Raw genomic sequence first — 15,336 nt, 5'->3', positions numbered from 1 at the left:
TATTATGGAAGAGTGTAAAGTAGCAAATAGTCTTTATCAGCATCTCCCCCTTTGCTGTCCAGTTTGAAAGTACAGAATTAAAAACTAATGTGTATGTGATAGAATAATGCATTATATATATGTTTTTTTTTTAACTAAATTGAAGTTTGACAATTGGCATGAAAGTCATAATGTTCTCTTTTAGTCGGGATAATCGTCAATACAAAGAATATCTTTTTATTATTCACCTTATTAATACGATAGAGGCTTTCAGAAGTTAACATACATCCGTCAGGGATTGTTACAGCTTTTCTGAAAAAGTGGTAAGGACATCCAACAATAATTCTTTTGTATACCATGGAGAATAAACAATAAAATAAAGCATTATTTTAAAATGGTTTAATAACAACAATTATAAAATAACTACAAACTAAGCAAGCTTGCCTTAAATGGTATTTTTCTTAAATTTATTGTTAAAACTTTAGTGAAGCAATGCCAACAGGCACTTACAGATTCTTAAATTCACTGTCCCTAAAAGGTGAACTTGAACTATTGTCTGTAAATTGGGAACACCAACTGACTAATCCATTTAAAAAGGTCTTATTGTCAGAGTTTTAGAAAAGACAAAAATATGACACTAAGTAAGCATCAACATACTCATAGTATTACGGCCAAAAAATCCGTTATACTTAGTCAAAACAGGTGTCAAAACCACTTCTCAGCGATATTTTTTCTCCAAAACTTCTTGGAAAATTATGTACCATCATTTTTTATAATCTGACACCTCTCTAAAATGTTTCACATGCTGAAAGGCTTTGGAGACAGAAATAAACCCTTTACTATCCCTGTGTTCCATTTAGCCAATACGTGCACTCCAGTCAGAGTTGGTGCAAGCAAGTAGTACAGCACAGCAGGAGAAAGCAAGAACATACCATCATGGAGGGCCTACCATTCCATGTGCAGCCCATGTTCATTTCTCAATTGTAGGTGTTCTTGGTATCAGATTATAAACAAGCCATGTGTAAGGCATCTCATTTTCAGGGTTGCCCAGTCAAATTTTATAGCAGTACTTTTTTCCTCCAATGGTTACATAGCTAAAGCCAGGTTCTATAGGTTGAACCAAGTATAAACCATCAATCCACCCCCAAGCAATGTAGGACAATTATGTGCTGGGCACCTGTAGCAGAGTTTCAAACTGTAAACTACACCTTTATCAATAACTAACACATCTTCATTCTTATCAAATGTCAGCACCAGACTTCCAGGCATTCCTGGAGATAAGCACAGAGCTGACCAACCACAGCTGAAAGATAACCATATCTTACACACAACTCGTAGTATCTTCGTTTCATGGAAGGAAAAAAGAAGAGGCAAAACCAGTCATTGATTCTCTTAAGTTAATCATTGAGAGTCAGTATTGGGATTCAACAACTGACACCTAGCCCTGAATCTTTCAATGGAACACACAACCTCTTAGAAAAAAAGTCTTGATATTTTACGTTTGACTGAAAATCAACAGCATATAGATTCAGGTTTCTTTTGGCCAGAGTTATAACCACTTTCAAAAAGAGTGAGGGCTTTTGTGCTTTTTCCATTCGGAGAGCACAACGCAGACAAAGCATCAGAAAGAAGAAAGAAGAAGGAGGGGAGAAAAGGGGAGTGAAGAACAGAGAGAAGGAGAGGAGAAAGAAGAGGAAGAAGAATCTAATTTATACAAAATTGTAAACGGCCAATAGAAGTTTCTGTCTTTTGGCAACCTCCCCAAGTGCCTTCATGAAAAAATGGGAAACAATCTCATAAATTCCAGGAATGATTTACTAATGGTAGAATATGAATTGTCAAAAAAGCACAAGGATCGTTTTCACTGGGACCAAACCAACAGTAGGAACCTCAGTTAACAACCTTGCCCATGTAGAGCTTATAGTTTAAGACAATGCAGTGTCCATGTAGGCATTTAGTAAGTGGACAGCGCGTGTGTATGAGGGTTGGGGAGACGGCGTGTCTGCACAATTTAGAATTTATTGGCTTAACTGGATTCTTAATCTTACCAAAGAGAAAAAAAAAAAGGGCAAAAATCATGGTATCAAGGAAATGAAGTATTTGCTAATGGTAAATGAATAATCTCTATAGCAATTATTTATGCCAAGTAGAGAAAATATCTTTCTAGACCCTGCCCATGGCTTCTCACTTCCTCATTTTCCATTGCCTTATCCCAAATAACACCATGTGCTTCCAACATAAAGCCATTTGTTCCTTGCTTTTAAGAACTGGAGGTCTTATTTGTTCTTATTCTCAACTTTACAGAGAAATGCACTTACTATTGCAGGTTTTCTGGATCACTGAGAGTCCACAGTATTCCATGAGCAAAAACTGAAGGGAAAAAATGTATTTTTACTCTGAGAAAAATGTAACTGGCAATATGAAAAGTTATCTTCTACTTTTTCACTTGTTGTTTTGTTAGTTAAATTAAAATACCCTTCTGATCATTTTAAGGTACAAACATCATCACATGATGGTCCTGCAGTGAGTGGTGAAGCCATTCACTTTCGCTCAGGGAAACAGCCTGGCCTGACATGCTTCTCATTTGGTAATTTTAGCACAAGTTGGAATAAATGGTGTGAAGTGTCACACTTAATTGGAAGAACCTCATTGCAGAGCAGAAGTAGCTTTTTCAACACTTATTCAGTAAAGACATCTTCCTTAAATCCTTGTGTAAAAGATGCACTCAAAGTATGACAACGAACCACAAGTGTGGCTTTCTAAAGCTGACACTCATCACAGTGCTATTCTTCCTTCTCTGGCTCTCTGAAGTCCACTATGCTACTAGGCTCCTTCCTCTCTAAGTGTTTAGAGTGCATTTCTTTTTTCCTTCCCTTCTATATTAGTTCTCACCACTTAGGAGGGTAAAGAACACCAAATATATTGACCCTTCTCCTGGGTACTGTAGAGCTTGAGGGAAGAATCCTAGTTTCTTTCAGCTAACTCACAGTGGCACGGCTATGGGGAATAAAGAATCCTAAGAATAATATCTCCCACACTGACTTGGAATCTGCTAAATACAGGCTTAGATTATCTTGGATCACTGTGGTCATTCACTGTTTCTATTCCTATTGGTAGTAAATCTTAACACATGCTCCTATGTATTTCAGCGCTCCATAACTTCATCTGTCTGAATCCAGATGTCAAGAAGCTGCAGAACTTCTTGAAGTGAAAGATGTCAAGAAAAGAGACCCTTGAAAAACTCTCACATATCAAGGCATCCTAAGGAGGTAGGAGCATTTTACATGATATCAATGCTCTTGTTCGTTTACCCATTCAACAAGTATTTATTTAGTGCCTACCATGTGGCAGGCACTGTTATAGGTACTAGATATATAGTGTGTCCTCATGGATTTTATTTGCAGTGGTGAGAGACATTCAATAAAAAATATAAATAAAAAGGATGTGAGTTATGGTAGAGAAAAGTAGAGAAGAAAGATTAGAAGAATTGGGATGGAGGACTATTAGTTACTGTGCAGGAAAGGCCTTTTTGAGATTACAATTAATAAAATATCTGGTCAGTAAGGACCAAGATATACGGTTTTTTGGGGAGAAGAGCATTCAGACAGAGGAAGCCACAGGACAACTTGGGTTGGCTCAAATCATAAACTTTCCTAGCATTGTTGCTATGCCTAACTCAGTAACAGCATAACTATACAAAAGCTTGACAAAGTTGTTCCTAGGAGTTTTGCATTTTCCCCATTTTTAATCTTTAAAACTATTTGAAAAAAAAAAGCTGCTTTTTAAAACTACTATCATTGTGAAACAGTTCAAATCTTAAAAAAAAAAAAAGTAAACTGAATAAGCCAAACATCCATATACTCACCACCTAAGTTTAAATTTAACCTTCTATTTTTGCCATGTTTTCCAAAATTCTTTTAAGGAAGTAAAGCATCAGAGAGAAAATGAAGACATTTGTGTACCTGTGTTATTTCAGGTTTATGTGTCACGAGTAACAGAAAATAGTATGAGGACCAGACTGTTGGCTGATGCTAGCACCAAGAATGAGAATGTGGTTCTTAGCATGGAAATGGTCCATCAGTGGGGAGAAATACAGGTCAGGATGAAGACTGCCCAGAATGAAAGGACAAAGCTACCAGGGAGGGGACACTCTAGAAAAGTGTTCTGAACTGCTAGGGATTCAAATTGCTACACAGGTAATTCACAAAGGCACAGATCTAGCAAGGAGCAAAGACCACAAAGGTTGCCATGTTCTCTGATGACAGAATAAGATGCAAACGCTCAAAGGAGAGCCTCATCCAAAAAATGGTGCTCAGGCAGTAAACAGTACCAAAGGCTGCAGAGATTCACTGGGAGAAATGTTCTGTGAGCGCCTATATGAGTGCATGGAAAGACACTGAGCTGATCCGGAATACACAAACTTCCTCCAAAGAAGAGACCACGGAGAGTAAGGACGGACACACTCGGCCAGCTATACGCGGGACCAGGGTTTGCTGCCTTAATCAACATGTCGTAGGTGAGTGAATGCAGAAGACAGCAATCTCCTCACTATCTCAGAACACAGCCGCAGATCAGGAGATGTATTCAGGTATTACAGCACTTACGGAAGCAGCAAAGGGCCCCGCCCCATCCTTGAGTTCTTTGGAGAGGTTAACACTTGATGATGACAGTGAAGGAATTGAAAAGAGCCAGGGACATGCAGACCTTCTGAATGCTGATTATAGACTGTGTGGGTGAGATGAAGGGCACGGCAAACTGCAGCAGAGATAATCACTGAAGCCGGATAAACTGTCCCTCCAATGACTTGTTCCAAACAGCACCCATCCTGGCCATGAAACCAGTTACAGAAATTATAAAACCACTCCTCAACAGGAACTGGGTAGTCCCATGATTAAAGTACAGACGAAACTTAATGGGTAACATTTTTATATCACAGGACAGCAAAGAAACAGGTGAAGAAAGATAACACAGTGACCACTGACAGAAGGAAAAGCTTCGCAAGTGTGTCCTGCTCCTCCTGTGACAACAGCAAAAATTTCAGCTGTCGCCTTGACGTCAATGGCTGGCAGTGATGACACTCAAATAAATAGTTGCACATCACTCCTCAGAAATCTGCTCGTCTAGAACAGGATTTTTGAAGATATATTATTGATTAAATTGTTTAAATTGGTACAGCACATTTAATTGAGTAAAGTGAAGTTAAATAATATATGAGGTCTCTGATTATTAAAATAAATGAGAAAACATGGTGGGGAAATTGGGGTGAATGGAATGAAATACTTTCCGCTGATTCTAGAGCCATGTATCTGTCTTCAAACTTCAGCACCACTGACCCATAGAGGAAAGAAATTTAGATTGTCTAGACTGCTGAGAACAGCAGCCTACAGAACCAACATAAGAACACTTTCCAACTCCACTCTGGTTCTGTGCTTTTCTCACACAACACTTTTAAAATCTTTTAACCTATTTTTTTTTCAGTCTAAACTAGTGATGTTATTAAAAAGTTAGCTCTAACTGTCAACTAGGCTACTTCATCTGGGTGAGATTTCATCTTTTCTTATATATGATCAGAATGCATGATGAGACAAATAATTTTTTCAATTTGGAACTGCCTTTGATTTGTTGCTATAATCAGACTCTAACAGGGTTTCTTGAACTTTAATATGCATATGAACTACTTGGAGATCTTGTTAAAATGCAGATTCTGTTTCAAAAGGATTAAAACCAAACCAGATCTGAGAGGCTGCAGCTCTTACTCTCAGGTGATGGTGATGCAGTTGATCCAAGGATCACACTTTGAATAGCAAGGAAACAGACCCCACTCACCGTTGCAACTCAAACCCTGGCCAGCTGTGGCTTTCGTATCAAGAAGGGAAGTCAGGTCTGGAGACAATGTCAGAGACAAACATGAGATATAACAGTTTTTAAGTAAACATCTCGGGAGGGAGGGTATAGTTTAGCAGTAGATTGTGTGCTTAGCACATACGAGGTCCTGAGTTCAATCCCCAGTACCTCCATTAAAACAAACAAACAAACCTAATTACATCCCCCCGAAAAAACTGATTAAAAATAAAAGAAAAAAAAATCTCATGCCCTAAACAAATTGAAAATATTTTCACAGTGTTTTCCTTGCAGCCAAATTGTTAGGTCTGTGGAGATGTAAGTAGGTTTTTATTTGTATGCCATAAGCTTGTCTTAAACACTTTGTAATATTTTTTAATTAACATGTAGCAAGAAATAGGCCTCTGAAAGTTAAGAACCACAAAACAATAAAAGAAGTAAACCCTTTTGTTGAAAAGCTCCAATTCCCATGTTAATGTCTCATTCGCAACCTAATTGTAACCCAATTAGGAAAATTAAGATAAGTAGAAACAGCTGGAACAGAAGGCGCTCAGAGTGAAGTGCACCCTCCACACTCATTATTTGATGGAGATCATTACCCAACTCCACACACAGTGCGTGATATTTAATATGATTGGGCTAATTTATGTCTGAAAAGAATAAGCTCACCTTATGTAAAGAAATGAACTGACCTATTAGCTCTAATTCTCTAAACACTCTGTTATCCATTGTTTCAAATGCGGTCATGTGCTAAACTTAGGAAATTCTGCTAGACCCCCTTCAATGTCTCCCCACAGCGTTCCCTTTCTACCTTTCAGTCATGGCACTATATTCATTCTGAGTGTCTCAGCTAAAGTGCACTGTGGACAACACTGAGTCTTCCAGTGTTCAGCTGCATGTGTGGTTAGTGTAAAAAGAGAATAAAGGCTTGGTTTGATTTTTACATTGGTAATCACATAACAATGTCCTGCAATTCAAGGAACTCATACTTTAAAAAAAAAAAACCCACACTGTCAAAGCATGTTGTTTAAGAACACATGGCAGCCATCACAGGGAGAATTTTTTCTTTTCCTGTATTGTGTCTAAATGAGAAGAAGGATGTTAACTAAACCTATGGTAATAGTTTCACAATTTATGTAAATCAAACCATCGTGCTGTACACCTTAAACTTATATAATGATATATGCCAATCATTTCTCAATAAAACTGGGAAAAAAAAGAATACAAGTTATGCAGTTCAAATTAATGACTTAAGTTCTCCAAGACTTTCCTTATATGTAAATAATGGGCAGTAACAGGGCACATCTCACAGGGCTGTTGAAAGAATTAAATGAAATAATTCATGTAAAACATGGATTGTGTGTGGCCTATGTAACTACTCAGTAGACATTAGCTATTTTTGTGTACTGGAACCCAACACTCTATTATGACTCATAATCTCTCTCCTTCAAGAGCAACTCCTAGATGAGTTAAACACACTGTCCTTTATACACTGTCCAGTGTGTATATACAGGACATCTCACCATCCCAGCAGGCCCATCTGCAATTATGCTGTGGAGTCCTTGAAAACAAGTAAAATAAATGACAGGAAAAAAGACTACTTTTGATACATAAATCAGCAATGTGAACATAAACTGAAGTATTAATGAAGACAGTTTCAAAGTCTCTTGGTGTGCTTCCATTTTAAATGGAAACCCCAAAACATTACATTTTCTTGACATCATGTTTAGTTGTTATCCACAGCTTCTGCACTTTAAGTCGATAGAGCAAGCAAACCTAATAGTGCAATATAACACATGATATCTAAGGACCACAAAATCCCACCCTCCTATACACACACACACACACTACACCACACATCCGACTACATGTTTATGGGAAATATGGCCATGTAAAAAACGGCCCTGAGTAAAGCCTGGCAAATCTGAACTTTGTCTGTACAATACTAACATGACTCTTCAACTTCATCAAGACTGAAAAACTACTCATCAACTTCATGGGAGGTAGGGCTGCTTCCTGGAATTAGCCAGTGGTTCACTGAGTTCACTGATTAATTCAATCAACTTGTTGATCTGATAACCCTGGAGAGAGAGCCTGCCAGGGTCAGTAGCCTCATGCACAGCTCTGGTTTTCACTGGAATGGTAATCTAACCATTTCAGAGTTGGAGAGAGTTCTCAGATTCTGTAAGAAAATGAGCTACAGGCTATATTTTGTAGTGCCAGAAAAAAGAAACAAAAAAAGATGAGCTCTCTGGTACGCATGTAATATGTTATATCCACGGGATAGATGGGCTAAACTTTCATTTCTGATATAGCAATCTCAGATCCGGAAGAATAAAAATAATACATTCATGACTGTGACCAGATTTGCATTAACATAGCTAAAGGTAAAATTTTACCCCTTGTGATTATGCTTCTAGACAATCTGGTACTTAACTGGGGGGGGGGGGTTCTATTTCCAATATCCCCAGGGGATATGCATATATAAAAATGTTCAGCTACTTAGAAGTGACATGGAAGAAATTTTGCATATCTTTCATGACTAATGAAAATACAAAAAAAAAGCAGTTTCTAACTAGCTAAGCCTGACAAGTTTATATTCATACTTCACAAGCCTGATTATTTATAGTCCATTTATTTCAGTACTAACTACAGAACAACCAGTCATTGAAATTTCATTGTTCTTTTGAAGATTAATAAACAAATTAGTTTGCATGTTTTGTCTGGACTGTTTTTTTCCCCCAATAAAGTTATTATTTTTAAGACTCTAAAGAAGAATAAACATGCATAGTATTAAATAATAGTTCTTAAAGAAGACCAATTTCAAGTAACATTAATGAATCTGAAAATAATAGGTGCTTTTTTAAGGATCACTATTCTGCAATTAAGTGTATAAATTCATTATGTTTAAGACAAGATTATTAAGAAAAAATAAAAATATAAATGCTCTATTAGAGAATTTTTTAAAAATTTCTTTGCGGGGGTAATTAGGTTTGTTTGTTTATTTTTAGAGGGGGTACAGTGGATTGAACCCGACCTAGTGTGTGCTAAGCATGCACTCTGCCACTTGAGGCTATACCCTTCCTCTTGAGAATGTTTTGACAGCAACTCTGAAAGTTTCATCACAGGACATGTATGTCCATACACTTAACCTTATAAAAACCCTCCTGGCTCCCTGAGCCCCGTGCGCTCCATCTGCCCAGCCTCCTCAGTCCCACCTGGATTGCAGGTTGTGGGTTTTGGGTTTCGTGGCCCTACCTCTAACTCGAAATGCCGGTCTGGGGTCTGAGGAGTGGAAATAAGTGTGGAGCTCGTGGGAGCACCGTGAACCACGACGAAGAGGTTCAGTGTGCTGGGACAAGCTGCCTCCACTGCCTGCTATACTGGTTTACAGGAAAAAACTAGTGCGCGCGCCGGGCAAATCCTGCTACGGAAAGAGGAACGGGCCAAAAGGCCGAGGTCCGCGGGGACGCTGGCAAGGTCAGGCGGAGGGCGGTGTGAGGCTGGGCTTCCAGCAGAGACTGTTCAAACTTACAGGCCTACAACAAATCCAAACGCTTCCCAAAATGCTCCTAAATACGGAGGTGCTCAGAAGCCCTCCAGTTACGGGGATTTCATACATGCTGCCAAGATAGGGCCTGGCGCTGGAAAGCCGAGGCACAAAAACTGTTTCCGGTATGCCCACTGTGGGGAGTCGAGTCAACAATTCTCAGAAAAACGGTGCAATCAGTTGTAGCAGATGCTGTGCAAAGAACTCTGGGCCCGAGGGATTTGAGCAGGAGCCCTGGCTCATGCTCAGTAAAGCTGTAAACCCAGAACCAAGATCACACAGAGAATCTCTACATAATCTAGGCGCAGGTCATCTAACGGGAAACTCCTGTAAGCTTCCGCCAGCACTTAGGTATTGTATGTTTCCCTGTACTTGGATTGCCTGGCCGACTAGTAGGAAGAGAGCACTGTGTCCTTCTGCTTTATCAGAATTTTCCAGAACCACTTCTTTCACATTTTAAATAAAATTTCAGCTTTCTCTTTGTAATATTTACTATCCAATACAATAATTCAGAAGTGTATATATTAATATTAAATAAACATAATATGATACAACTTCTATTTCAGTTTCAACCTTATTCCTTATTTGCACTGCTTTGCAATTGGGACAAGACCATTAATTTCACTAAAGCTCTTAATATCTGTAAATTTTATCTGGCTTAATTTTCTTTTCCACTTTAAAAAATATATGTAGACTATCAAAGGCACCAAGACAAAACTCAAATTCTCTAAGAGGTCAAAAGCTGGATTTGAAAAGTCCTCACAGATTGCAATTGCCCTGGGCTATAGAAAGGAGTCGGAAGGATAATGCTGAGTTTTCCAAAGAGCATATGCTCTCTAGGAAAAGTAGAATCTGATTCTTTCCAACATATGCTTGACATTTCCTCCATCCCATATTCCCTAAACAATTCTACCAACTCTGCTCATGTCTTCAATACGCAGTTAAAAACCTACTCTTTGAGGCGATTTATCTGCTGATTTTATCAAACCTCAGTCACTAATTTTATTTTTTATCCCCCATTGATGGACTTTGAAATCTGTCTGTCCCTGTGCTTCCGTACCCATCTTTGTTTACTACACTCTTCCCTTCCATGTTTCTAATTAACTCCTATTCATTCTTTAAGACTCCATTTTGACTGAACTTCATGGAAGTCAGGATAGCTAGGTTACACTATAGAGCCAATAATCCCCAAATCTCATGGCTAAAAACATTAAATGTTTATTTTTCACCCATACCAGATGCTTGATGTGCTTTGGCAGGAGATTTTGTTAATGGCAAGTCTTCCAGGCTGGCAGAAGTCTTATCTCCTCCTTTCAGGATTGCTGTGACAATTAACAGGGAAGGAGAAGCCAACCCACCATGCACTGGTCCTTCAGGCTTCTGCTCAAAAGGTAAAATACCACCTCCCCCCACATTTCATAAACTGAAGCAAGTCACTTGAACAACAAAATTAACTCAAACAGCGGTATTGGGTGTGCCATCCTACAGTGCCTCTGAAAGAAAGACCAGCATTTGTGACTATCCCTATTATCATCAAGGGAATAAAAATTGTGTCATATTTACCATGATATGCTCTGGTTATGTATCTTTTAGATTCTGTATATCCAGAGTGCCGATTCTATGTCTAATGATGTATAAGTTATTTATTATTAATAAGCATAACACATTATCCTTGCTCTTGAGAACAAGAAATCAACATTCAACTGTAAGTTAATCATTCTATCTCTAACTTGCAAAACCAGAACATGCTAGAAGAATCAATAGGTCTTTGAGATTATTTTTTTCCCTTTTTTTTCTGGAAACTTTGAGGGAAAATATTCAGCACAAAAACATGAGCTTTTATAGTCAAGGGTAAAACAGCATTAAAAATAAGTGGTATAAATGAGCAGAGGGTGAGGAAAGGTCTACTGCCTGCTTAATTAGCCTTCTGTTTTTAAAGGCAGGGAAATATTCAGACAAATTGGAAAGCTTATCACAACACTGAGAAGGAAATTCAATTTTCACACAAGACCATATAAAGCATAAATGAGATCCCAGAAATAATCTCCATTTTATTTTTGACTAGGGCATAGCAAAACACTTAGATTCCCCCATAAGAGGAAACACTCTCTTCTCTGCCCAGATATAGAAGACTGTGGAGGTGTTAATGACAGATCTGATTATGCACCAAGAGAATAGTAGCATCTGCACATGGGCAAAGATTCCCAAAGGCTGACTGACAACCCCGCTTTAGCAAACAGTTCCTGGAAGGGAAAAATGAGTTTCTGTAATCACTTGTCACCGCTTCTCTAATGAACACTGTCTGGATCTGACTGGCAATGTCCCCCCAGCTGTACCCAATTAAGGTTATATAATAGTGCTAGGGAGAAAAATGTGCCTTTTGTCCTGGTGCCATATGTGTGCCCAGCATACAGATCCTTTCTTCCTGGGTGATAGTCATGTGATCACACGATTCCCTTGTACTTCCAAGCGCATTATTTTGCAGTTGATTTTGTGTTTTATTATTTTGCATTCACTTCCTAGAGCTTATAGTGCCTGGAAGTTTTTATCTAACTTAATCTTCCTGCTCACTTCTTTAAATATATGAGAAATATGCTTCGGTTAATGGAGCTAGATAGATATCGGGCAGAACCACTTTACTGAAAGATAAATGAGTCTTAGAAAAGCAAAAATCGTATTTTCACTTGCATAACAAGGAAGAAATTCCTGAGCTCTTCTCTAATGCAATTTAAAATACAATTTTAAAATTTTTAAATTAATCAAATTAAGATACTTTTCTATTGCAGCTCCCTTATCATCTTACCATCTTAAGCACAGTGGATTCTTAGTAAATTCTGCTTCATGAGAATGATGATCATAAAGTCCAGACAACTGGGAAATGCTGTAGCCAGTTCAGGCTCATCCCACTATCCAATGCCTCTGAATAACTTGATGAGAACAGGCATTAGGACCAAATTTTGTGCTGGAAAAGTATTCCCCATTCTGGTCCACTTTAGACATTCACAAAAGCTTACTTTTCACTGCCTTCCTACCATTGGGAACCATGCTGCTATTTCACTTACCAAAAAATGCACCTTAGGATATTTCTCTCCCCTGGGCCTTTATGCTAATACCATTTTCACCACTGTCTTTTATTTACATGGAACAAATAAGGGTTGTTTTGACAATCATAGTAAGACAGGAAAATTCCCTCCAATTTTTCACTTCTTTTGGCCTTGACCATAGGATTTAGCTAGCAATTGACTTGCTTTTTCAGAATAATATTTGTATAACTATAAAAGACCATTTTTATAAAAGTCAAGAAAGAGTAGTAAATGATGAATGTTGCTTATACTCTGATTTTAAAAACATTACCTTTTCTTGCAATACTTTCAGAAGTAAAACCCAAGAGGCTAATGTCTCTGTAAATTTTGGTAGAGGTGCAAATGTGACCAATAGAAATATAATACCTGTATTTTATTTGCTGGCACAGGTCCATATTAAGCAGACAGTTTTAGCATTTGCATGTGTATTTCTACTGAAAAAAGGAAAAGGCAATTACTGTTTTTTAACCATTCACACTTAAGTATGAGGTACATATATCCATAATACTACAGGAATGATCTAATAACACCACAGATAGGAACTACAGATAGTAAGGAACAGTAAATGGTGGCATGGATCTTAGCATTCTCTGAATGATACAGGAAAGCAAATAACAGTTACCACAGAGGGAGATGAGGTCCATATTAGAGCAGCAGAGACAGAGATACCCTGTGATTGGGACTGTCTATGGAGCAGTGTGTGGCAAGGCAGCAAAAATAATGTTACAACAGAGATCTACAGATTGAATAGTATTTTAATAAAGGGTTGGGGAGGGAGTGCAAATGTCTAAGTTGTGCATGTGTGTATGTGCATCCGCGTGTGTCCCTGTGTGTGTTTTCAGACAGAGAGCAATATGACTAAGACAGAGGAAAGGGACCTAGTTTTGAAATTCTGATAAGCTGTAAGTCTTATAGGCTATATGAAAATTCTATCTAAGAGCAGGACTGGCTCTCTAATGTGTGGGGAAGAGTGTAAAATGAGACTATAGGGCTCCTTGTTCAAAAATTATTAAGAATTTTAGGACGGTAGAGTGATCATTAAGCCAAGTATGGAGCCCTTCTAAGACTGGGACATGTGCAATTGCTCATGCCATAATGCCTGTGAAGCTGGTCCCATCTAAGACTAAGACGAAACTATGGAAAGTTTTAAGTATGTAGAATGCTAAAAGGTCATTCGAGTTTTAGAAATATCCCTCTGTCTCTATCATAAAGCATAGCTTGGAAGGGAAGCCATATTTGAAGCAAAATGATTTGCCTGAGGGCTATAAAAATAATTCAGATGATAGATAATCTTGGCCTGAGATGTGGTAAGCATAAAAATGAAGTGAATTACAAAATTTCAGAATGTATTTATAAGAAAGAACACAGGAATAATAACAGATTGATGGCAGAAATACAGAGGCAAATTCAAGAATGAATTTTAAGACATGTTGGAGGATAAAGAATACAAGAAATGAAAAAAGGAGGGCATAAATTGCTTTCACAATCTAACTGAAAACTACAGTAATTAGTTGTATGCTATGAAATAAAAAAGAGATCTATACTAAAAAAAATAGAAGCTAGGAAGTCACTGGTATTCCTGAAAGAACTTGAAAGGATGGAGTTTTTGAAACAACTTGAGACTGTGTACAGTGAGTAGAGAATAAGGCTAGGAACAGAATCCAGAGAAAAGCTAACACATAAATATATAAACATAACATAGAAACATATAACATATAAAGCAGAAAAACAATCCTGAAAGTAAACTAAAAATTAGTAAGATGCATAGAAGAAAAACCAGAAAAGTAGGTGTGATAGAAGACTATGGAAATGTTTTTTAAGAATCAGTATGTTACCAATGATATAAATGGTGCTGAAAGGTAAGAACTAAAAAGGATTTTGTGATTAAAAATTCATAAATGGCCCTGATGGAATTGGTTTCTGTAGAACGTGTGCATATGTGTATGTAGGGAGAGATGAGGAAAACAATGTGTGCAGACAATTCAAGACTGGTTTTGAAAAGGTCAGAAATAATGTGATCACAAAGTAGGGTTAAAGAGCAAGAATAAAAAAGGAATGGACATTGACTAATAATGTTAGAGAAGCGTGGTAGAACAGTGTTTCCTCAAAGATGTTTATGCCCTAATCCTGAAACCTGTGAACATGCTACCTTACACAGCAAAAATGACTTTGCAGATGTGATTAAGTCTAGCTTCTTTAGTTGGAACGATGAGACATTTCTGGATTTTCAATGTAATCGTAAGGGTTCTTATAAGAGGAAGACAGGAATGTCAGACTCAGAGAAGAAGATGTAAGGATGGAAGTAGAGCCTGGAATAACATGATTGCTCTCTGGAGTCCACAAGAAGAGAAATCCAGATAGCTGCCACAATTTGGAAAAGGTAAAGAAACAGATTCTCCCTTAAAGGCTCTATGAGGAACAGAGCCCTGCTGACACCTTGATGTTAGCCCTCTAAGACCCATCTGAGACTTCTGACCTCCAGAAATGTAAGATGATAAATGTATCACGTTCTAAACCACTATAGTTGTGGTAACTTTTTACAGTAGTGATAAGAAAATAATATAGAAGATATTAGTACAAAAATTATAAAATATAGAAGAGGGGGAGTCAGTAGTGGCACAGTCATGAGAAACAGGACAAGATGGAATCTAAAGCCAGGGAGCAGATTTGAGCCTGGGCAGGAGGAATGGGATCAGAGGATGAAGATGCTGAAGAGCCTACAGTTTAGGAGGCTAGAAGTTATTGGGATGTAAAAAGAAGAAGGCAAGTGTCACGTGGAAGGTTTAAATAGAGGTTTGCGGTAAGTGGAGAATGGGTTAGAAAGAAGCCTTGGAAAACATAAAGAATCTTCAGGAAGTATTTAAGGACTTGCAGAGATGGAAG

The 15,336-nt window shown here is 37.9% G+C and overlaps 1 long non-coding RNA gene across 5 annotated transcripts in view; it reads right to left on the bottom strand.

Annotated features, from left to right (window-relative positions):
• The window catches only part of LOC106730238, a 579,289-nt gene that overhangs the window by 275,937 nt on the left and 288,016 nt on the right, over positions 1-15,336 (bottom strand). For all 5 annotated transcript variants that reach the window (XR_004320690.1, XR_004320693.1, XR_001366677.2 and 2 more), the window contains one exon: positions 2,298-2,349. This is a non-coding gene — a long non-coding RNA (uncharacterized LOC106730238). The remainder of the gene's footprint in view (positions 1-2,297; positions 2,350-15,336) is intronic.

This window comes from Camelus ferus, chromosome 6 (genome assembly GCF_009834535.1).
Source record: "Camelus ferus isolate YT-003-E chromosome 6, BCGSAC_Cfer_1.0, whole genome shotgun sequence".
Classification (NCBI taxonomy): domain Eukaryota; kingdom Metazoa; phylum Chordata; class Mammalia; order Artiodactyla; family Camelidae; genus Camelus; species Camelus ferus.
The sequence above is the reverse complement of the archived record's forward strand: the minus strand, read 5'-3'. Positions and strand labels throughout refer to the sequence as shown.